The sequence below is a fragment of the Sciurus vulgaris genome, assembly GCF_902686455.1.
Source record: "Sciurus vulgaris genome assembly, chromosome: 1".
NCBI classification, from domain to species: domain Eukaryota; kingdom Metazoa; phylum Chordata; class Mammalia; order Rodentia; family Sciuridae; genus Sciurus; species Sciurus vulgaris.
In genome coordinates, this window is record NC_136461.1 from 147,319,995 (window position 1) to 147,344,811 (window position 24,817).

Sequence of the window (24,817 nt, forward strand, 5' to 3'; positions counted from 1 at the left end):
TATAACATAACCTAGACTAGGAACAGGAACTGAAGATGAGAAACAGAGAAGGAGAAGAGGAAAGAGAATGAGAAAGATAAAAACCAATTTTTAAAAAAACAGTGCTGTGTGTTGCTCTAAATGCTTTACGTGAATTATTTCAAGACAATAAAACCATGTACTAGAAGCAAGAACAGCTGTCGTAGGAATGTGGGATCTGAATGGAAAGGGTCAACTAGATTGAAGTTGGCAGTAAGAATAGAGGGCCTTAAGACGGGCATCGTACCAGATGCTCAAGCTAGGACCTTCTCAACTGTTCGTCTCATGCACCCGCCCTGACTACTTGCAAAAAGGACATGCTCTCATGCCAGCCTTGCACTGGTAATGATTTTTAAGGCCACACACCTAACCAGCTGACTAAAGGTGTTCTTCAAAGAGAGACTATACCAGATACATTTATGAAGCTCTATAGTCTACCTTATAAAACACTTTTTCATACTTTGTTTTAAAACTACCATGTACATGAAATAAACATTCCTTCTGATTTAGCAAACCTGAGTTACAATATAAGGATTCAAAGTCAAAATCTTAAAGCTAGATTTAACCAGTGATTTGAGAGACAGCATGAATTAATGAAACACTAGGAGCATACTTCACTATATTAAATTGTAACTTTACTGCACAAATTCTTTCAAAATTGTTTTATAAGAAAAGAGAAAGAAACCCTTTTAATTGATTCTTTTTAGTTAACATTAAGATACATTTTTATTTGTTCTTTTTAGATATACAGGACAATAGAGTATATTTTGACAGGTTATGCATACATGGCGTATGACTTATTCTATTTAGGATCCCATTTTTGTGCTTATAAATGTGGATTACACTGATCATGTATTCATATATGAACATAGGAAAGTTATGTCCAATTTGTTCTATTGTCTTTCCTGTTCCCATCTCTCCTCCCTTCCCTTCATTCCCCTTTGTTCTATTCTAACTTCTGTTCTTCCCTCCCACCCCCCTTTATTGTGTATTAGCATCCACATATCAGAGAGAACATTTGGCCTTTGGTGTTATGGGATTGGCTTATTTTACTTAGCAAGATAATCTCCAGATCCATCCACTTACCAGCAAAAGTCATAATTTCATTCTTCTTTATGGCTGAGTAATATTCCATTGTGTATATGTACTACATTTTCTTTATTCATTCATCTATTGAAGGTCTGTTAAGTTAGTTCCATAGCTTAGCTATTGTGAACTGAGCTGCTATAAACACTGATGGGGCTATATCACTGTTGTATGCAGATTTTAAGTCCTTTGGGTATATGCTGAGGAGTGAGATAATGGGTCAAACTGGTAGTTCCTTTCCAAGTTTTCTGAAGAATCTAGGATACATTTTGACATAATCACAAAAGCATGGAACATAATTTCCTCTAACTCAGTTCCCAACACTTCTCTCCTCCCCCTACTCCCGATCCTCTTCTCTACTGATCTTTTGGCAATTTCTTTATAGTTTTTTTAAAAAATTAGTATCTTGTGGCTATACTTGACATTGGAATTCACTGTGCTATACTCACGTATGTACACATAAAAATTGGTCAGATTCATTCCACTGTACTTCCTTTTTTCTGTCCCTTCTTTCTCTCCTTCAATCCCCGTTGTATTCTACTGATGAAACCCTGCCCTTATTTTGGATTAGCTTTTGCATGTCAGAGAAAACATTCCACCTTTGACTTTTTGGGACTGGTTTATTTCACTTAACATGAACAGTCTCCAGTTCCATCCATATATTGGTGAATGCCATAATTTCATTTTTTATTTATGGCTGAGTAATACTCCATGGTGTATATATACAACTTTTCTTTATCTATTCATCTGTTGAAAGGCATCTAAGTTGGCTCCATAGCCTGGCTATTGAGAATTGAGCTGCTATGAACATTGATGTGGCTGTATCACTGTAGTGATATAAATCCTTTGGATATATACTGAGGGGTGGAATAACTGGGTCAAATGGTGGTTCCATCCCAGGTTTGTTTGTTTGTTTGTTTGTTTTTGCAGTGCTGGGGATTGAACCCAGGGCCTCGTGCCTACGAGGCAAGCACTCTACCAACTGAGCTATATCCCCAGGCCCCATTCCAGGTTTTTGAGCAATCTCCATATTGCTTTCCAGAGTGGTTGCACTAATTTGCAGTCCCACCAACAATGTATGAGTGTACCTTTATTCCCACATGTATTATTTGTATTCCTGATAATTGCATTTTGACTGGAGTGATGAAATCTCAATGTAGTTTTGATTTGCATTCCCTAATTGCTAGAGATGTTGAACATTTTTCTCATGTATTTGTTGACCATTTATATTTCTTTTTTTGAGAAGTATTTGTTTAATTCTTTTGCCCATCTGTTGATTGGGTTATTGTTTTTTTGGTGTTAAGTTTTTTGAGGTCTTTGTATATTCTGGATTTTAGAGCAGGTGGCAAAGATCTCCCATTCTGTAGGCTCTCTATTCATGCTCTTAAATTGGCTTGCCTTCTGTACAGAAGCTTTTTAATTTGATGCCATCCCACTTAATGATTTTTTTTTTTAACTTTATTTCTTGCACTTCAGGAGTCTTATTAAAGAAGTTGGTTCCTATGCTGACAAGCTGGAGTATTGGGCCTACATTAAAAAAAAACCCTCTTTTTGCATTCATGACACATACTGTTAATTATATCATAAAAGTCATAAGCAACCAAGACAAGTTTGCACTGATTCCATAGAATAGCAATAATTTCTCCTATATATCAAGAAATAAAAACAAAAATTGAAGAAACCTCAGAGGAAAGGTGGTCTTATTTATTTATTTATATATAACAGGGGGTTCGAATCCAAGGGTACTTTACCCTGAGTTATAGCCCAAGTCTTTTTTATTTTATTTATTTTATAATTTTGAAAGAAGGTCTTGATAGGGTGCTGAGGTTTTCATCAAGATGCTGAGTCTGGCCTCAAACCTGAGGTCCTCCTGACTCAGCCTCCTAAATCACTGGGATTAGAGGCATATGTCACCATGCCCAGTTGAGGGTGGCCTGATTTTTTTCACATTTTTTAAAATGTAGGGCTGGGGTTCTGGCTCAGTGGTAGAGCGCTTGCCTAGCATGTGTGAGGCACTGGGTTCGATCTTCAGCATCACATAAAAATAAAGGTTAAAACAAATGTATAAACTGTGTCTGTTAAGACATGATTATCGGAAATATAACCAAAATGAAATAGAAACTGTTCAAGATACATTTAAGTTTTTTAAAGTGAAGTAACTGAAAGGATTCTCTGGTCACTCTTAAGATGTAATGTTTTCTAAATGAAAAACAAAATTTGCTCTTGAATTGATTTTCTTTTCATTGTGTGAAAAGGTCATATATAGGTTTCTGATTATGGGAATCCACGACATTAATTTTTAAATTTTTTTTAAATCGAGTCAAACTTAATGTTATTTTTAAAGAAAGGAATATGAAAAAGAAGGTAGGATAGCTTCCTTTTCCATCTTTCAAAACAAAATAACTGTGTCAATACAAAAGCTAAGCACAAATCCCACAGAATGCATCGTTTGAGGTGGCCTCATTTAGTCAATGAACAGCTAAATATTTCTGTGACCTGCACTTCCCTTTATTAATTAAAGGCAGATTATAATTTCTCATCTAAAATGCAATTTATCAGATTCACAGACTTTCTTATTTGCTAGCAGCCACAATGACATGGGTTTGTGAACTAGAGGGGAAGGAAGAGCATACACAATAATAAACTTCATCATATTCTTATGTACACTTAGAAAGTCAGCTTAAAACTTTATTTTGAAATAACTAGCCCTTTGGGGGAGACTTTGTTAGTCTGGGTTTTGTTGTTTGTTTAGGAGAACAGTTTCAAAAGCCAAAGACTACAAATGATGGACTGCATCTGAATCCCAATTCTTCCTCTAACTAGCTAATTAAATTAGATGTGCATCATTGGACAGGTAATTTAACTTCTCAGTTCATTTCCTCAACTTCAAAGTAGGCATCTTTAAGGGATTATTTGAATTAATATAAAAAGGTCTGAGAATACTACCTGGTTGGCGATAAGAACAATTGCACGCTAGCAACTATAAGAAATCTTTCAATGCCAAGAATTTTCTATTCCATTTGCACTAGGATTGAAATAATGCAATAACACTGTTGTACTAACAGTATAATAAGAGGATTGGTAATACTTGCTTTCTATTCATGTTTCCAATTTAAAACTATATTGTTCATTGGCCTACCAAATTTAGTCAAATAAGTGCACTATACCTTTTATAAGATAACTTAAGCATGTTAATTTGTATTCATGTCCTACTTTCCACTCATTTGTGGCTCCATCATGATTATTAATCTTTGGTAACACAGTAATGTTATTTTAAAGAAGTTTATATGCTTAATGAATACTGAGAAGTTAAAGTTTTATGTGCATTTATGGATAGCTATAATGTATAACAATGTTCTGTAAATAATGACAAACAAATCATTAAATGATGAGTTGCTCTATCTATGGAAAATCATTTTAAGGAAGTAGTGATGCTTCCACTTGCTTTCCTTCGCACCCCTGATTTCTTTCTTGGCAGCATGTTCTTCCACTAAAGCTCATTTTGTAGTATCTGATGGGATCAATCAATCAAAACTTTCCTTTTTCAGAAAAAATCCCTTTTCCCACTTAACTAATATAGTAGAAGGCACAAAATGTCTTTGCAATTATTACAGGATTCAACTACAAGCAGAAGAGTTGTAAGACACAAAGTTCTGTCACTATACCATATTCACTACAACCCAGTATATAAATGGAAAAATTCCAAAACAAAAAAAAAAAAAAAAAAAAGGAGTTCAGTCTCAACTTCAAAAGGAATTTAGACACAATCTGAACATACTTCATTTTCTGACATTAGGAATTTGTACAGTTTAAATCAATATAACACATGAAAAGGCAAAGTATGGAGTCTTGCCAAAAGTAATAGTAAATGTTTGTCTTTTCTCTTTCTCTACTTTTCTTATTAACCTATATTTAGCTCTACTTCAAAACATTTGTGAACACTTTAACTACCTCATGAAACCTTACAGTGGTGTATAAACCAATGATCTGTTATATTATTTTCATAATCAGTCCTTGAATTTTAGTAGGAAAAAGGACCCTTAATCAACAAGACTTAGTCAAAATAAAGAATTAAAAGGAACCTGAAGTCCAAGTATAAGCCAAAGATACCAGATTTACTAGAATAATACCTTTTATTTGCTATCCCTAAAAATGCAAAAGGATCAAAAAGTAAGGATCAAAAAGTAAGAGCTCTTGGTGTGGATAGGGTCCTGAGGACAGACACTCTGGGAAGAGCATCTATGAGGACTATGGCCTGCATTGCAACAAGCATTTGGCTCTGCAATTGAACAGCTTGGGTGATGATGAGCCACTGTCACCTAAAAGGGGAAGGAGTTTGTTATGGTTTGGATGTGAGGTGTCCTCCAAAAGCTCACAAGAGAGACAATACAGAAAGGTTCAGAGGAGAAATGATTGGGTTATGAGAGTTTTAACCAATCCCCAGATGGAATTAAATGAAGTAGTAGGGTGTGGCTGGAGGAGGTGGGAATTGGGACATGGCTATGGGGTATATATTTTGTATCTGGAGAGTGGAGTGTCTCTCTCTCTGCTTCCTGATCACCATGATGGGAGCTGCTTCCCTCCAGCACTCTCTCCCACCATGATGTTCAGCCTTACCTCAAACCCTGAGGAATGGAGCCAGCCTTCTATGAACTAAGACCTCTGAAACCATGAGCCCTCAAATACACTTTTCCTACTCTATAATTGTTCTGGTTAGATCTGTTAGCCACAGCAGCAAAGTAGCTGACGAAGACAGGGCTTTATTGTTCTTTCTAAAAAAAAAAAAAAAAAAGGGAAGAAGCCAGGCACAGACTCAGGAGGCGGCAGGAAATTCACAAGTTCAAGGCCAACCCCAGAAACCTTTCAAGGCCCTAAGCAACTGAGTGAGATCCTGTCTCAAAATAAAAAATAAAAAGATCTGGGAATGTAGCTCAGTGGTAAAGCACCCCTTGGTCCAATTCCCAGCATCAATTAATCAATCAATGGAGGAAGAAAATTAGACAGTTGCAAAACTTCAACATAATACACACACACATATTATGGTTTAACAATAATGCTTTGCATTTAGAATATGTTAAATGAATTAGCAATTTACACTGTTATGGTATAGATGTGACATGTCCCCCAAAAGCTCATGTTTGAGACAATGCAGGAAGGCTTATAAATGATTGGGTTCCGAGAGCCTTAATCCATCATTGAATTAACCCCCTGGTAGGGCTTAACTCAGGGTTAACTGTAGGGCATGACTGGAGACGTGGGTCCCTAGGGATGTGCCTTTGGGATATGTATTTTGTCCTTACTGAGTGGAGCTCTCTTTCTGCTTCCTGATGCCACATTCCCAGCAGCTTTCCACCACCACACACTTCCACCATGATGTTTTGCCTCATCCCAGGCCCTGAGGAATGTGTGATACTGATAGGCAATAAATTTTCAGTCCTTTAGGTTAAAACTACACTTTACGTGTATAACTTGCGCTTATAAAATTTACATAAATGGCACCAAAAAGGTCAAAACTGTTGGTTTAAAGAATAGGAAGTCCTCAAATTCATTAACTCTACTTTCCTACTTTTCCAAAAAGTAGTGAAGACAAAAAATTCTGTAGCTATGGCACCACAAAAGCAAACTTGCATGGAGACAGGTAGTTAAGAAATCCTCCAAAATTGTACTATATACACCTATAGTACATGACTGACTCCGCACGTGGCTACAGCATGTATATTCAATGCTATATTCAATGCTATATACTTCTTTCATTCATCCCTTGCCTTCTGGGGTAGGGAAGGCAGAGATGTAGCTGTGACACGGCCAAAAAATCCATTTCCACGGATTGCACACACCCATGAATCATTTACAAAATAGCAGATGATGCTTAGACAACTTGCTGCACGGAATTAAGACAACTTGCTGCACGGAATTAAGTTAAAATCACAACTTGGAAAACTTACTGTTAACTTCTTTGGTCTTCTTCAGTTATATCAAGTCTCAAGCTAGCAACAGAAGTCACAATGGAAACATTTATATCCTGATGCCCAAAAGAAACACAGCAAAAACAAAAGGCCTACTTAATTTTATAAATAAATGCTTAATTTATTTCTTATATCGAGATTTTGTAAACAGTTGGGAATAGCACATTCAGATTTGATCTTCGAAAATAAACCAGGAGGTGATTAATGGAAACAACCTGATTTTATTTACTATTTTATCCTTACAGGGATTCTACCAAGATCTGCTGACTTAAATTCTGCACCTGCCTAGAAAATAACACATTTCTGCCACTTTCCTTCCAAGGGAAAGTGAACAGCAAAGCTAAAAATCCTACCAACTGACCCAAATCAACATACCAAGTGTCTTGAAAGTTACTGTGGTAGCATTTATATGAAACTCTACTCATCACAGACTTTCTCCTAGCTACTAACACATTCTACCATCCTGATAAGTAGAATAAACAAGTCTGAATACACTTTTTGGCTACAATCTACAAACCATTCCTCCATTCTCAGGTATAAATGCTCTTGTTCTCTAGTGCAGTAAAGCACAGCTGAGAATCAGGGCCCACCCTGAACTACTCAGAAGAGATGGACATGAACGCTGCATCCTTTGAGATGTGATAACTTAAAAGATCCATTTAAGATGTAAAGAGTTTATACTTTCCTTGTTAATTGCTTTCAGAGAATACCAGCCATGCCAACACAAGTCATACTTTCAAATTATCGATTTTTAAAAAGTTACTCTCACTTTTAAAAGTAGCTTCTAAAGTGAAACTCAATTCTTACACTCCAAAAATGACAACCTTATGCATTTTATTTTAAAAATAGGTTTTTATGTTACTATAACTCTAAATTTGTTATTCTAGAATTTAAATTAACTTGAAAAATCAGGATCTCCCATAGTTCTAGTATATTTTTCAGCAATGGACTATATGTATACTAATACGGTTCTGCTAGTCTATCTCTATGGAAATACCAAAGTCAACTGAAATGAAGACCACCTAGATTCTGTGATGGCTCAAGCTCACTAAGCATAATACACCTACCATAACAAGTATAGCCCTTCCCAAGGCCATACGTTCTGAAAGCACTGCTTACACACTTATTATAGACCAAATTCTGTTGTTGTTGCTATCCTCTACTCATATGGCGGGCAAAAGACTAAGAATAGGATTTGATGGATAGTTCTGAAACCTCAAAACAAACGAAAAATTGGGGAGCTGGGAGAATGGTAGAGTGCATGCTTATCAGCACTAAATCACCAGCATATCTCTCTCTCTCTCTCTCTCACACACACACACACACACACACACACACACAATCAGAAAACCCAAATTCAGTATAAAAACATTAACAAGGAAACACATACAAACTTACACTGATATTCCTAATATTTTTTGGTAATTCCTCTTTATGGTTCCCACAGCACTTAGGCTACAACGATCAAATAATGGATATCTCTGAAAAGAGGATTGGAAGGAAAGAGGGATGGCTAATCAAGGAATGGCCTAAGGGAAAAGGAATGAGAAGACAGAAAGGAGGATTATGGTGTTGAATGAACTTAGCTTAATGGGGAAACTAAGCCAATTTGTTCATACTACTGTGGACACTGGGGACAAAAAAAAAAAAAGCAAAGCAGAAGATATGGCAAAAATGCTTTAAAAACTGAACTGTCGAATAGTTTCCAATTGATAGTTTTATGTCAATGACAACCATCAGAAGATAATTTTCACCTAACAATGAGTTTAGCAATCCATTCTACATATTAAATGGACTGTGATTGTGTTCCGAATAGTTAAATGATTGGGGGTTTTTGTCAACTGTCAAAAAATCTATTCTCTAGATCACGGGGCCCAGCATGTTGTCATCTGAAGGAAATACCTCAAAAGCAGTGACACAAACAAACATGGACAGATTTTTACCTAAAGCAAATATGTGTATGTGTATAAACAAACACATACATACATGTATTTAAATATTCTAAACTGTTTAAATTAGTACTGATTTTCAGTAGATAGTGTTCAAAGCCTGATAGCTATAGCTCAAATCAAGCTGTCCATCTTTATGGGAATATATATGTCTCTCAGTTAAAACCAGGTGTCTCATAAGTCTTCTCATACCTTTGAACAGAGGACTCAAAAGTCAAAAAATACTCATTTGAAATGTACTCTCAACAATGCCATATCCAATACATACAAATTTTCTTTTATGCCTTGGTATGCTTAATTTAAGTTTTAGTACTCAGCATTTAGTACATAACAATTGAGTGGTATTAGTATTCCTTGAAATACATTATGCTTTACTGTATTGTAGAGAACTTTTCTCCATGTTAGACTTAAGAACGGAGCTGTATCTAAGTATGTGTGAATAATTCTTCACCTGCCCACCTTTACCCTATCCTTCTACCTCAAATCTTCCAGCACAAAGAAAATAAATTTATAAATAAATCTAAAGTCCATATAAATTTACACTGAGCTCAACTTTCCATAGTGAAGGGAAAATTACATTTCAAGGCTATATTGTCAAGCAGATTTATTTAACTCTTATTCCTGTTTTGATTATCAATGCCAAGTAAATTTTATTGGCTGACTTTAAGAATGCTTAAAATGTGAGGCTGGAATGGAAATATTGACCTAGCTATAGATTAAAAAGCATAGTTTGGTCTGTTAAATGAATTTTGCTTTTTTAATTCAAACTACAGAATTCCCTTTTCCATATATTCAACTCTGGAATTTGCATTTATGCTCATAGATATAACCCCCTTGGAAAGTCTGCGAAAATATAATTAATCATGGTTTCAAATGAAAATCTGAAGGTGTATTCAACAAAGATGCCCGCAAGAACATTTTGTCCAAAATATACATTTAAGATCCACAATATTTTTATATAATATGCCCTATTCAGTCTGGAAAATGAACTAAATAAGAGAAGCCGTGTTCTATTTGAACCAACTCAGCTCTAATCTCAAGACCATATCATTTCATTTCTTAAATAATTGAAAAATAGTTCCCCAGAGAAATAAATTATCATAATTTTTAAGACACAAGTTCTACAGTCACAATTTTCCAACAATCTGTTCTTTGCAGTAAAGGTGATTCTCCCAGTGAACCATATATACCACCTGTAACCTAAAATTTCTAATATTACAAAAGAGAAAGAATGCTTGTTCAAAATATAGCATGATTACAATGGAAAAAGAGTGATGCAAACCCATACTGACCCTAAAATGTGAGTATGAAATATAAAGTTCCCAAGTGGAACTTTATATTTTTGTGATAGACATTAAAAATGTGGGCTAGGGTTGTGGCTCAGTAGTAGAGTGCTTGCTTAGCATGTGTGAGGCAGTGGGTTCAATTCTCAGCACCACATATAAATAAATGAATAAAATAAAGGTTTATCAATATCTAAAAAAATTTTCTTAAAAAATTTTAACATGTTTCACTGTTTGAAATAAAGGTTAAAAGTTAAGACCTGCTAATGAAGTGTAAGTAAAATAATGTTTGATTTTTAAATTAACTTTAAAGTCTTCAAATACGAATATGATTTTTATATATTACACTCACTGCCACAAATACTCTTGTAATCAGGGCTATATTTGGGTAGGAAATGAAGCTCAGTGGTTAAGATCAAGGTCTTTGGAGTGGCAAACTGCCACTTACTTGATATGACCTTGGAAAAGTCACTTAACCTCTCAGAGCTTCAATTTCCTTATCTGTTATTCTGAAGATAACTGAAAAGCATTTACATAACGTCTGGCACACAGTAAAAGAGCAATAAATAACAGTTGCTGTTATTAGTATCATTAGTAGAATATGTACCAAGTGTACTTGTAAAAGAGGTATGAATAAAAAATGGTTATACATTTTTAAAATTTTACTTAAAACAAACAAACCCTAAAGGTCATACTTAGTTCTTTTTATAAATGAAAAATCATAGTAGCAGAAAGAGAGGTAAATGCCCAAAGAAGATAAGAAAGATCAAAAAACAAAACAGAAAACTAGAGACAAGAAATTAGTAACAGCCACTAATATCTTGGAATGCATAGGTAGATATCTTTCAAATCTACTTTGCTCTACACAGATACACAAAATATAGCCAACCAGTTAAGAAGTGAGAAGGTGGGAAATTGCCACACCTTCACATTTTTCCTTTCCTTGACTATAGAATATTCTCATGGTAGTGATGAAATAAACATAATTCTTCCCTGATTAAGCATATCTGAATAAATAAAATATCCAACACAGCTAATTTTTCATGATATTTCAGTCTTAAGTACACTGTGTGAGTTAATTTCCTAACTAGAAATAAGCATAAGAAACTATTTCTCATTTGTATTTACAGATGCAGATTTCAAAGACTCTGAATATAAATAAATTCTTGATATTTATTACCACATAATTAGTTTAACTATATTCAATCTTTACTATAAATCAGGCACTGACCTAAGGACTTAGGGATGCTGCTTTGAGCAATATAAAATGGTATGAATGTTGGTGATGTTTATATTCTAGGAGTACAAATTATAAGTAAAGGAATAAGTAATGATGTGTCAAGTATGAATAAATATTATGATAAAAATAAATCTGGATTGTATGATAAAGAGTGACTGAGAAGGTATTTGTGATTGATTGTACAAGAAATGCTGACTCATTGGTTTTATAATATCTACCCTGTATGTCAGATTTGTAGCCAAAATTTATAGTAACTTTTCTTTTCTATTCATTTATATTAGTTTGGTAAGAAGTGAAAAACATTACCACTCAGATATTATACATATAAAAATAAATATAGGGTTGGGGTTGTAGCTCAGTGGTAGAGTGCTTGCCCAGCATGTGTGAGGCACTGGGTTTGTTCTCATCATCACATAAAAATAAAAAAAAATAAAAATAAAAATAAAAATAAAAAAATAAATATAAACATTTTGGCAGGATAGGAAAGTTAAATTTAAATTATAATCAACTCTTCAACAGGTATAAACTCTTCCCAAAAATATATAATAACCACTAATAAATAGATATGGTCAGTTTACCTTTAAATATTATTTCCAATACACTCATAAAGAACTTTCATCATAAAAGAAAAATGTAGAAAAATATAGTTTTTGTTTTCATTTTTATTTTCTTGTATTTTTTAAAATCAACTAAAAAGATTTAATTTTACTTGAAAACAAACATATTCCAACATAAAGGATTCGAACTTTAACTCACCTGTGCCTGTACACAGTGCAGAAGATCTATAAGCTTGTAGCCAAATCCAAGAGAAATCTGAAATATAAGCAAGAAACCAAACATGAATAAAATCTCCAGGATCTGTTGGACTTCTTAGACTAGATGTGAATTTTATAACTAATACACAAATAATACTTCTTAACTGCCAACAGTACACAGGCAATATTCATTAATAACAGAACGCCACTAAATTGGATGGCAAATAAAGAGGCAGTCTCGCGCATTACTTCTATCTGTACAAGATAGTGAGAAAAAGTATAGGGTAACATTTCATTTTGAATTGCGAGGTTTCTACAGATTTTTGGTTGCCATCATTATACTTTATTAAAACTGCTTGTCTAATCACTAGCCTTCCCCAACAGAGGAAGTAAAAGCAGAGGAGGCCTCAGCTACCCATTTCCACATTGCCCTGCTTAGGGCCAGGCCAGTACCTAACACATGGAAACATGCAGCAAATGTTGACTAAGTAAATAAATAAAATTCACATAATGATCTTAATTTGCCAAGATGTACAGTTTACCTATATGAAACAGAAAGGTCTGGAATCACTGAAATAAAATAAAAATCTACGTGATAAGTGTTTAAAGAAAATACAAAAAGGAATAATTCGATATCTCAAGAAATATCTTTATGGGAATAAAAATGACTGTATGTGACAAACATAATAATTTAAAAGTAAAAAGGTACATAAGAAAAGAAAGAACTGAACATTTTCAGTAATAAAGGCAATGCACATTTCTTCAGGATCTGCATCTGAGAACAAAAGCTGACCTGTGTGTGAGTGAGCCTGCAGCTTTTCCTCCAATCCCTCCACCACACCGAAGAATTTAATTTCTAAGATGCACAGCGAAAATATGAAGACAAGAAATATGTGCTATTTTATTTATATTAATGTGTACTACTTTTGTATATATTATGGACACACATGCACACACACACAAAACCCTGAGTGATTGCCACTAATGGTGGTACTGAAAATGTGGCTTAAAAAAAAATTAAATTTTCTTCTTTACTAGATTTTACTAGATTTAGCTTCAAGGAAGGTATTTACAACCGAACCACAAGAGTTTCTTTTACTTTAAAGGACATTTATGGGTAATAATTTATGCTTTGGATTCATTATCTAACTTAAAGCAGTGTTAATGATTTTAAGAGTCCTTTATTCTTCAGAAGAGTACACAGAACCTAACATTAAAAGTTCACTTAATATCCAAATTATAATTTTTCTGATTTCATTATCTAAGAGATCTAAAGAGAAGAGAAATTAATGAAAATAAATTCTGATTTTTACTAGGATCTGACCAGTCTTGAAATCATATTCAATAAAATGCAATTAGGCTATCAGATAATTCATTAAGAAAACAAAGGAAATCTGGATGCAAACAAGAAGTTATCACAGGGAGTAAAACAACTAGATTCTGTTCAAGTGGCAGTCCTTAAGTAGTGTACAACATACTGTTATGTAAAAGAAGACATCAATTCTTTCTAGCACTACTGGAGTAAATATATTCATTATGTTGGTCTGTGTAAGCCAATTATAATTCCATACCAATAACTAATTTGCCCAAGGACATAACGCATGTATCAATTATAAGCTAAAACTTGTGATATTAGTAGGAACAATGATATTAAACTCCCATTGCTCATTCTATTCTACTCAGAAAGCTCTATTAACATGCTAACATAACACAGGGCAAAAGTGTCAATGCACCCAAATTAAAGACAAAGATATTTGCAAACATCCACATTATATTTCAGCATGTTTTAAACAAGAAGAATTAATAAACACAGAATTACAAACTTTTGTAAGTTTATAAATTACTTAAAATAGTAGTCATTTAAAGTAACAAGACAGGTAATAAAGTTCTAAAATAAATAAGCATCCCATTACTCTTCTATCAGTCCTGGTTTTCTTATCACCCCTCCAGGATGCTCCCTTCAAAGGAAAGAGTGGGGAAGAAAAACTGCCAGGTGTGGCAGAAGGACAGAAGGAAAGACAGGAACCTTACAAGCAGCTTAGAGGGGATATATTCACATTTTCTCTTAACTACCTTGACTAGTTCCACTGGAGGGCTAAGAAGACACAGTTCTTTCTACAAAGTAACGGGTTACTTTCAGAATGCATAATGGAACAGTTGAAAGAACCTAGGGTTTAGCATCCTCAGATAGACCAGGTTTCAAATTCTGGTTTTACCACATAAAGACTGTCACTATTTATACTACTATTATTACCCCCAGGTTAGGTATGTGATTTAGGATTATGTACTGTGAACTCAACTGTGAAATGAGAATAATGATGACCTTTTGGGGGCATTCTGGAAATATTAAATGAGATAATTATATAAAACATCTGGTACATAGTAAGCAACAAAATTATGATCAAAAACAGGATCCTGTTAAACATACTAGCAATGAGAGGTCACTCAGTAAAATGAAGAAAAATAGAGGCTTTAGGCCCACCCCACCCAAGATAGAACTGATTTTCCCTGGAGTAGCCTCATAGTTTTGTCTGCCCTTTAACTTTGCTGAGAGATGCACAGGTAGATACTGGTAGGAAATTTTGAACCAGGGCTATATTAAAACTACATTTAAAGTTAAAGGATACTTTAGGTATGTTTCAAAATGTACTACAAAGTAACAATAATCAAAGCAGTGGGGGACTAGAAACATCCATATCTATGTCAGTTTAGATTAAACAAAAGATGTCAAGGTATTCAATGAGAAAAAGATAGTCTTTCCAATAAATGGTACTAAAGACTGGCTATACATACAGAGGGAAGGAAGACACTCTTTACTTTTCACCTTGCACTATGTGCAAAGATTAACTAGAAAATGACTGGATCATAGTTTTAAGGTAAGAACTAACACTTGGGCTAGGAGTATGATTCAGTGGTAGAGCACATGCTCAGCACATACAGGCCCTAGTTTCAATCCCCAGCACCACAAAACACAAACACGTACACCATTTGTTGAAGAAGGCATTTGGAGAAAAGAGTAATGTCCCTAGATTCGCCAAAATAAATTTTCAGTATTTTATTTGTTCTTTTTAGTTATACATGACAGTAGGAGGTATTTTGACATATCATATATACATGGAGTATAACTTTCCATTTTTGTGGTCGTACAAAATGTAGAGTTACACTGGTTGTATACTCATAAGAACACAGGAAACTAACATCCAATTCCCCTCTATCACCTTTTCCACTCCCATCCTGCCTCCCTTCCCTTCATTCCCCTTTGTCTAATCCAGGGATCTTCAATTCCCCCACTCCCTTATTTTGAGTTAGCATCCACACATCAGAGAGAACATTCGGCCTTTGGTTTTTTGGGATTGGTTTATTTCACTTAACAAGATAGTCTCCAGTTCCATCCATTTACTAACAAATGCCATAATTTCATTCTTCTTTATGGCTGAGTGGTATTCCATTGTGTTTACGTACCACAGCAAAAAATTTTAGATATGACAATACAGAGCAAACCACAAAAGAAAAACACTGATAAATTGGACTTCAAATTTTAATGTGTCTGCTCTTCAAGACATAATTTTAAAAATGAAAACACAGCTACGGTTTGAAAGAAAATTTATCTGTAAAATTATCATCTAATAAAGGACTTATATCCAGAATATATACAGAGGTAAATAATTATCTGATAAAGGCAAGGTGTCTAGAATATCTTAGGAGCTCTTATTCAATAATAATACAACTTAATTCTTTTAAATAAGCAAAATATTTGGTAACTCATTACACATAAAGACTGATGCCAATATTAGAGCTACATAAGAGTGTTAGGAGGAGTTAGTCTCAATATCTCATTTTATTAATTTTTTTAATGGATGGTCACAAACATATCAAGAAGAAAGAAAATGAAGTGACACCTATAATACTGGCTAAAAGAACATTTTAATTTGTCATTACTGGAATAAAAAATAAGACCGTACTTCACTTTTTGGTTTTACAACACAACAACACCCACATCTATTATTTATTGAGTACTTATTCTAAGAGAACACTAGGTTAAGGGTTGGGGATGTCGCTCACTGATAGAGCACTTGCCTAGCAGCATGAGGCCCAGGGTTCAATTCCCAGCACTCAAAAAATAAAAAGAACACTGGATCCAGGGTTTCCCATGTGTTCCTAATCCAATCTTCACCACAACCCTATGAGGCAGGCACTGCTGCTCCATTTCCACATTGCATATATAGGGGAACTTAGATACTTCAACTAACTCTTAAAGCCTGGTTCTTGAACTCATGCATGCTCTCATCCACCAAGCAGTTATGAAAGGTTACTGCTTTGATAATGCTGTCATTTTTGCCAAATTAATTGGAAAAAGAAGATGGTAGAGATATGGCCGACCTGAAAACTGCATTATTGTGCTTTTTGGTATAGTACTAACAAAAATAATAGCAAGCACATTTCCTACATCCTGCACCCCTGGAAGACACTGTTACTGGATCTTGGCATTATTATTATTTTTTTTTTTTTCCTGAGCCTACTGATTTGCAGCCTCTCAATTTTCTGAATCAAAGTTGCCAGCAATCAAAGGAAACCATTCCTAATACACAGGAGTTGGCACATGAATGAAAATATGTTTTATCAATCTGGAAAAATCAACCTGATTTCTGGTAGAAAACTGAAAATATGGCACATACTTTTGTAAAGAGATGGTTACCCAAAATGGAACTTCACGTTCCATCACAGGACCTATGATTGGCCTCTTGTTCTTTAGCCAGCATCGCCCCAGTCATCAAGCCAACTGGACGGGTAGCAGAAATGCACAAGACATACATGGGGGATGCAAGAAAAAGTTAAGGAAGTACTCCCTAAATTACCTGAAATTTTTCAACAGCTCCAGTCATACATGTACAAATATAAACCCACAGCCTATACCCCTAATGTATGATTAGTGCAATAATTTCTTTTCTTTTTTTTTTTTTTTTTGGCTTAGAAATAAAAACTCGCAAACAAACATAAAAATACCTTTAACTCAAATCACATAACCTCAAGAAAGTCATACTTTCAAGACTTAACTATGAGAACTACTTCAGATTGCTAAATAGGACATTATATTATTTACATATAGATTACATAATTTTGTATGTAGCAAATATATATTAAAATAGGGCTTTCATATAAATTTTTGTAAAATAATAGTAAAATCCAAGGTTGCATTGCAAAAGACTTAATAGTGTCAATGAGGCTGGTGCTTATTAATAAGTGCTTGGTGGTAGAGCACTTGCCTAGTACACATGAAGCCTGGGTTCAATCCCCAGCACTGCAAAATAAACTAAAAAAAAAATAAGTTAAAACTAATAAAAAGAATATGGACTAAAGATACAAAGTAAAATTATTCCCCAATTATTCAACTGATGGTGCTAAAATTAAGCATCTAGACCACAGAAAAATAACTTATAAAATAACTGATTCACTTCCATATGTGGCAGACAAATTCATGTTTTTTTTTGTTTTTTTGTTTTTTTTTTTGCTTAAAGTGCTCATACCTCCACTGCAATGACTCTTTTATTCCCCTATAATTCCTTTTTTTTCCATTTTTTTATTAAAAATCATAAATTTACATAGGGCAATGTTGTTTGATTCATTCTGTTATTTTTCCCTTCCCCCCACTCCTCCCACCCCTCTTTTCCCTCTATACAGTCCTTCCTTCCTCCATTCTTACCACCCTCCTTATCCCTAACCCTAAACCTAACCCTAGCCCTAACGCTAACCCCTCCTACCCCCCATTATATGTCCTCACTGCAATGACTCTTAACTAATGAAAATGTTTAACAAGTAATCTTCATTTTCTAAAGTATTTTGTAAGAGGGTCAGCAGTGTCATGCTGAAACCCCTTTAAGATAACATTTAAGCATTATAACTTATGGATAAACATTAACTAACTAACCTTTTAATTATCTTTTCCAGCTATTGTCCTTTCCAACTATTCCCCATTTATACATATAACTTAATTCACTCAGAAATCTTTACTAAAACTAGTGATTAAAATTAATTGAAAGTCAATATTAAGTGCTTTTGTTATTTTAATTCAAATTAATAAAATGCTTCAGAAAGTACAATTAGTTGCAAGTTAAAGTGGCCATTAAAATTCATAATTTAATGACTTTTCATCTAGATTAAATGTAAAAAAGTTCATTTGCCATAATTAAGATAGATAGATAGATAGGAAAGATATATCAGGCTTATAGTCAGGACTGATATAACCTGGCATGAGTCCTCCCAAATGTGAATGGATGGGGAATTACTTGAGCATATCATCAGCTCAAAACTTCTTAAAATACAGTTAAGTAAACGTCCACAATTTCTATGTATGATATAGTGAAAAATATATGCACCACATTCACAGATCTCATTACAACCATCCCTTTCAATCTTGTCTCTCACCTGTCAGAGCCAATACAACAAACTGTAAAACCTGGTATTTTTGCTGAGACATATCTAGAAAAAACTTAATCTCACAGCTGTAGTTGAATGTACAAGACTTTTAAAATATCTTTTAATAGTAAATAATCTAAAAATAGCACTTAAGTCCATAGAAATGGTTAAGATCTCTTAGAAGATATAAAGAAAGGAGATATGGGAGCCTAGGACTAAGCTCTGAAGGAACACCAACACTAAAAACAATGGCAAATAGAATGCAAAAAAAAAAACTAGCTAAAAGGTGGAAGACCAGCAAAGGCCAGCACTATAGGAATAAAGAGGGGATATAGTCCAAGAAGGAGAGATGGTCAGCATCATTTAATGCCATTGAAAATGAAAGTTTCTACTTGATCTAGCAGTCAGAAAGTATGGGTCTCTTTAGAACAGTTTCATTGGAGGGAGAAAGATATAAATTAGACTGGAGAAACCTGAAGTGTCGACAAACGAGTAGGAAATAAGGGTTTAGATACAACATGTGAAAATGATGGCTACCATAACCTTATGATAAAATTTGTCTTTTCCTGTAGACTATGAGCTCCTTGAGGACAGGGATAAGGCTTCAACTGTCTTCAAGTTTGAAACCTGCTGCTGGACTTAGGGTTTTAACAATCTGCTGCAGAAGTCCTGGGCTTTAGTTAGGGTGCTTAGCCAAAACATTCACTTGAGGATCTCAAACAGAATTACAAAAGAGGTGGGGGGAAGCTATTGGGTAAAAATCCCACCGAAACAGAAGTAAAAGGCTTACAGGGATGACTCCTCGCCATGACTGGAGCAGCAAGCCACCCCAACAACCAACCCAATCCATCTCCCAAATAAAAAAGCCTCACACAGCATCAGTAGAATTTTTACTGTTTGTATCTGAACAATGTGGATAGTTTTAAATTATAAACTCCCTTCAGAAATTTCACCTTCTCCTTAGATTTTCCTCCCTAACAGTTGTAATGACTACTCAGACACGAATGAGCCTACAACCTTTGCTTATATATCCCCAAGCACAAGGCAGAGAAGCCTGTAAATACTTCAAGACTATGTATAATATATGTACAATGTCTTACAACTGTGGGATACCAAAAGACAGTGGACCAAAAGTAACACGAGAACTATATTATCTGTCTACACAGGACAGGGGCAGTCTTTAACCCCAACACCTATAAGCACCTTCAAAGACCCACTTGAGAAGGACCAGCATAAACTTTTGTCCCAAATGCCTGTCACTGCCAATACTACCTCTTACAAGGAGATCACATCTATCAATGGTATATGACCACATGAAGACATAATCATAATTTCAATATAATTAAGGAAACACACATTTTAAAAACACACAAAGTATGAAGAAGGTTAGGAGAGGGGGTTAGATCCTTTAAAAGGGAAAAATTATGTATATTTAAAAGGCAAATGTTATACATTATCTACTTTATAACTAAGAAGAGAAATTTTTTTCTAAAGTCAAACAACCTATAATGAACCTGCATGTTGAACCTGAGTCCACCTGACTCTGGGCATTATATTTTCTTTCTTTTGGGGGGAAGGGTGTGGAGTCAAGAAATCTTTCTTGTTGACATATAATAATTATATCTATTTATGGAATACAGTATGAAAATTTCACACATGTATACAATGTGTAATGATTAAGTCAGAGTAATTAGCATTTCTACCTCTTAAAAACCTCAAACTCCTTTCCTGTATAAAAAGTATAATAAGTGGTTGTAAGTTATCATCAGCCTACTATGCTATAGAACCTTAGAACTTATTCCTCCAATGTAACTATACTTTGCTACTGGTTATCTATCTCCCCTCCTCCCTATCCTTCCTAACCTTTAGTTATCACTAATTGCCTCTACTTCTATGAAACCAAGGTTTTTAGCTTCCACCTCAGTGAAAACACGTGGTACTTGTCCTTCTGTGCCTGGCTTATTTTAACCAAATTTCCAAATATCCTTCCCACCCATTTCCTATTAATACAAGTAACTTAATTCACTCAGAGAAATCTTTACTACAGTTGGTATTTAAAATTAGTCAAAAGTCAATCTTAAGTCTTTTTGTTATTTTATTTCAAATTAATAAAATCCTTCAGAAGCACAATTAATTGCAAATAAATCCTAAAAACTTCGGCCTTACCATCATATCTTAACCAACTACTGTTCAACCTTCCCATTAGGGAAAGGTATTATGTACACAAAAATATATTGAGAGGGGGGCTTGTTAAGTTGTTAATCTAATAATAATAGATAAAATATCTATACTATAAAATACAAAAACTGGAAACATCTGGAGATGAATACCAACATCCCATCCTAAGCATAGTCATAAGAACTATTTTCTCCTTAATATATGTTTTAAATTTTTGAATTGATGTATAATAATTGTATGTAATTTTTACACATTTATGGTGTGATATTTTGACAAATGTATTCAATGTACAATGATCAGATTAGAGCATTTATCTGTTTTGAAATGTACAATTAATTGTTGTCAACCACAGTTACCCAACTGGGCCACAGAACATTCAAATGTATTCTTCTTATCCACCTGCACCCTGTGCCTACTAGTCATCCTGTCTCCATCCCTCTCTCTCTTCTACCCTCCCCAGCTTCTGGTAACCACTAACTTACTCTCTACTTACATGAGATCAAGTTTTTAATTTCCACACGTGAATGAGAACATACAGCATTTATTTTTCTGTGCTTGGCTTATTTTACATGACATAATGTCCTCCAGGCTCATTCATGTTGCCACAAATCCTGGGTACATAGCCAAAGGAAAAGAAATCAGTATGTTTCAGAGAGAGAGAGATCTGCCCTCCCATGTTCACTGCAGCACTATCCACAACAGCCAGGACACAGGTCCAGCTGGGGTGTCCAACAGTGAATGAATGGATTGAGAAAATGTGGCATATATACACATAGAGGAAGACTATTTAGCTGCAAAAGAAACTTTTGTTAAGTAACAGATAACAGATACTCTGTATTTTACATGCATTATTTTTAGTATTTCCCAGAGGAACTATTAAATCTGTTTTGCAGATGAGGAAACTAACAGAGAAATTAGGTAATTTACTCAAGTTAAAGCAAGAATAACTACCAGTTGAATCCGGGTGTCTCTGACTTTACGGCCTCTTCTTTCCCCTTGTTGCTTCACTGTCATTCTGCCTCGTGGCACTTTTCTACCTATCTCTTCAATTCCCCCCAGAAAAAGATGATTTCTAACACCCAGCATTTACACAGTCAAAAGCATCAACTTAACAATTACCCCAAAATATTTCACTAACAAGATTACTCATTTATAGACTTATGCCTACATAAGCAAAGAAAATGGAAGAAAAATACACCACCACAGGATAAAAATGTAAAGGCTGTGACAAAATGAGAACTTTATCTGACAAAAGGAAGGGCATTTAAAAGAAAATAAATCAATTCTAAAACCTAAGGTTAGGAATAGTTACCAAACAACCTTTAGTGGCTAAGTTTTTGCCCTGAACAGGGGATCCACAGGACAAAAATGAACATAAAGGTCCATAAAATATTTGTGAAATTTTCCAATTCCATATTTTTATTCTGATGCAAATCTAAAATTACTAACATGGATACAATAAATCAAATGGATGGTCATTATATTGCTGATAACTAGCTGCCTTTTAATTTTAGTGCTTTGTGCTTGATCTTACCACTGTCTTGGGAGATGAGTCTTATTTTAATTTCTCTGGTATCCAGTCTTCAGGGACAAGGTTTTCTATAAGTTTAAGTAAAGAAAAATGCAGGGAAACACTTGAAATGCCTTTGTACAGCTAAAAGTAGTACTTGCTGAATTCAGAACAACTTGAGCTGGGCAGATTGTAGATGGCCAGTTTTCTTACAGCCCAACAATGTCACATGGTGGAGTTAATTTAAATCTTATTGATTTGGTAGTTTCGTTTATATTTAGTTAATAAATCTTTTTGTTTTATAGGTCCTAATGAAACGAAAATCTTTCTGCATTGAAAAGGAATTTAGTAATACTAAACTGGCTGCTTTTTTACAGGGGCTATTATTAATCAAGTTATTTTCCCCATTTCTTACATAATAAATATAGCTATAAAATGTGAACTTAAAAAAATTATTAATGTACAGGTTTTGTTTTTCAAAAAGTTCACTGACAAATCAAATTAAGGTCATACTGCTGGTTCTAGCTGAAAATCCAGACATGGGACCGAGACAAGCCATCTCTTGCCATGCCCTGTCCAAATTCCTGATGTACAGAATCATGAAATATACTAATAATAAATTGATGTTTTGCTGGGCGTGGTGGCGTACATCTGTAATCCCAGTGGCTCAGGAGGCTGAGGCAAGAGAATCACGAGTTCAAAGTCAACCTCAGCAAAAGCAAGGCGCTAATAAGTAACTCACTAAGACCTCTAAATAAAATAAAAAATAGGGTTGGGGATGTGGCTCAGTGATCAAGTGCCCCTGAGTTTAATCCCTGGTACCTGTCCCCCACAAAATTGATATTTTAAGCAATACATAACAAGAATAAAAACTATTCACATATAGCTTTTCGTATATACTAATAGGAGCTTTAAAGCAAAAGAGAAACAGACTACCTGAAAACCAGAATGGTATCAACACAAGAAAGGATTCTGATGCATAAAGATAAATATAAACTCATCAATTTAGCTAAAAAATGTTTCCGCTTGTGATCATATGGCTGCCTGAGAGCTGGGGCTTGCTGCCTTGTCCAGCATCACAAGGAAGGATCATTCCACACATTACCAGCCCAGGAAAAGACTCAAAGTCAAATTTCAAAGTACAGTTTCTACTGAATGTGTTCCACTTTCATACCATCATAAAATAATAAGTCCAATCTTCATGAATCAGGGACCTTCTACAATGGTTTAAAATTCTTTTAAAGTCCAGCCTTCAAGGAACTTACGGATTAGATGCATCACATTGTCTTTCTATATACTTTTAAAAATTTTCCCCACAAAATGCTAATTTTTCATGGATATAACCAACAATTCAGATCACAAAAAAAAAAAAAAAAACCAGACCCATCTCACAGTGACCCAGGTCTATGTTCTTCTATAAAAAGGAAGCAGAGACCAAATCAAAATCCCACAAAAGGCCATATGCAGTCTGTAGTGTTAACTATGCTTTAGTTAACTACAGCACAGAGTAAAATGATTGGGTTCTCATTTCAGACTGTAAATTCAAGGCATGCGTAACTAATCCTCTTTGTTTTTTCTTCATAAAGTGTCAGGTTAAGGAACCTTTTAAAGATACCATTACAAATATGCCTAGTAGACCTTTTCTACTTCACTGAAGTTAAGATTCTGGCTGGGACTCAGAATGGGCAAAACAAGTAAGGTCAATAATAAGCTGTTGTTTTAACAAGATTTATTTCTGTCTAGTTGTGCTACAGTTTAAACAAACACGCTATTCCAGTGACTAAAATAATTTCAACTGCTTCTTTTATTAAAGCATAGACAATTTAACCTTTCATAATATTATTCTCAGGGTTCTAAAATTATTCACACTTTTCTATTTGCAGCATTTTTCTATTCAAATTTCCTAGGATGTCAAAAAAGAATACAAACAGAGAAAATTATTCTATGGGATATTTTTAAATAGAGGGAAAAGTTTAATTTTACATTGTAAAGAACAAAACAAGAATATAGGGAAGTTTATGGCCTCTTGGACAAAAGATCATAGTATGTCTTTATTTATGTTGCCCAGGCTGGCCTTGAACTCCTGGGCCCAATATATTCTCCTGCTTCAGTCTCCTGAGTACCTAAGACCACAGAAACATGCCACTGTGCCCAGCTCCATCTAGCACACTACCTCTGTACACAAGGTACTCAGCAAGTCTTTGTTAACTGATAACATACTTATTTCACGGTCATATTTTAAGTACAGCCAATAAAAATAAGCAAGGCTATTTTCTGTCTTTGTATAATTGCAGTAAAAGGACAGTGTTTTCAAAAGCAGTAACAACAACAACAACAACAACAAAAATCCTGTCCTTTTCATTTTCTTTTGAAACGATGAAAAAAGGTATGGTGATGTATTAAATTCTATATGCTGTA

The 24,817-nt window shown here is 34.5% G+C and overlaps 1 protein-coding gene across 9 annotated transcripts in view; it reads right to left on the bottom strand.

Moving 5' to 3' along the window:
- The window catches only part of NCOA2 (nuclear receptor coactivator 2), a 259,079-nt gene that overhangs the window by 160,183 nt on the left and 74,079 nt on the right, over positions 1-24,817 (bottom strand). For all 9 annotated transcript variants that reach the window (XM_079110193.1, XM_079110196.1, XM_079110199.1 and 6 more), the window contains exon 2: positions 12,299-12,355. The gene's annotated coding sequence lies outside the window, so the exon portion shown is untranslated. The remainder of the gene's footprint in view (positions 1-12,298; positions 12,356-24,817) is intronic.